This window comes from Petromyzon marinus, unplaced genomic scaffold (assembly GCF_048934315.1).
Source record: "Petromyzon marinus isolate PM22_M1 ecotype Great Lakes invasive population unplaced genomic scaffold, UKy_Petmar_22M1.pri1.0 PM_G_Scaffold_61, whole genome shotgun sequence".
Lineage (NCBI taxonomy): Eukaryota > Metazoa > Chordata > Hyperoartia > Petromyzontiformes > Petromyzontidae > Petromyzon > Petromyzon marinus.
The window spans coordinates 700,001-701,435 of record NW_027423015.1 but is presented as its reverse complement, the minus strand read 5'-3'; positions in this window follow the sequence as shown (position 1 = coordinate 701,435).

Below are 1,435 nucleotides of genomic sequence, written 5' to 3'. Positions count from 1 at the left end.
GCAGTCGTGAACATATCCCAGTCAGTACAGTCTAAGCACGCCCGCAAATCTTCCACAGCCTCACTGGTCCACTGTTTAGATGTCCTCACAGCAGGTTTACAGAGTTTTAGTTGCTGCCTGTATGCACGAATCAGGTGGACCAAGGGAGTTCTGTGCGAGCCGAACAGCCCCGTGACCCACAAGAGAAACATCCCCGCCAAATTCGAGCGTTTGACGGGGTCTATCCGTGAAAAAATATTCACGTTTTTGAGTGCACATGCATTTCTGCTGCAAATGCCTCTGGAAGTTTCATGCCGTTCGTATGCCAATTGTGGCAACACGAAAATGACCCGTTTTCCCATTCCGAGGGATTTCTGTGCGACCCTAACAGCCCCGTGAGCCACAAGAGACACATCCCCGCCAATTTCTAGCGTTTCACGGGGTCTATCCGTGAAAAATATAGACGTTTTTGAGTGCACATGCATTTCTGCTGCAGATGCCTCTGGAAGTTTCATGCCGTTCGTACGCAATGTGGCAACACGAAAATGACCCCTTTTCCCATTCCGAGGGATTTCTGTGCGACCCTAACTAACAGCGCCCGTGAGCCACAAGAGAGACATCCCCGCCAATTTATAGCGTTTCACGGGGTCTATCCGTGAAAAATATAGACGTTTTTGAGTGCACATGCATTCCTGCTGCAAATGCCTCTGGAAGTTTCATGCCGTTCCTATGCAATGTGGCCACACAAAAATGACCCGTTTTCCCATTCCGAGGCATTTCTGTGCGACCCTAACAGCCCCGTGAGCCACAAGAGAGACATCCCCGCCAACTTCTAGCGTTTGACGGGGTCTATGCGTGAAAAATATTAAAATTTTTGAGTGCACGTGCCTTTCTGCTGCAAATGCCTCTGGAAGTTTCATGGCGTTCCTATGCAATGTGGCAACACGAAAATGACCCCTTTTCCCATTCTGAGGGAGTTCTGTGCCACCCTAACAGCCCCGTGAGCCACAAGAGACACATCCCCGCCAATTTCTAGCGTTTCACGGGGTCTATCCGTGAAACATATAGAAGTTTTTGAGTGCACATGCATTCCTGCTGCAAATGCCTCTGGAAGTTTCATGCGGTTCGTACGCAATGTGGCAACACGAAAATGACCCATTTTCCCATTCCCAGGGATTTCGGTGCGACCCGAACAGCCCCGTGAGCCACAAGAGACACATCCCCGCCAATTTCTAGCGTTTCACGGGGTCTATCCGTGAAAAATATCAATTTTTTTTGACTGCACATGCATTTCTGCTGCAAATGCCTCTGGAAGTTGCATGCGGTTCGCATGCAATGTGGCGACACGAAAATGACCCGTTTTCCCATTCCGAGGGATTTCTGTGCCACCCTAACAGCCCCGTGAGCCACAAGAGAGACATCCCCGCCAATTTCTAGCGTATCACGGGGTCTATCC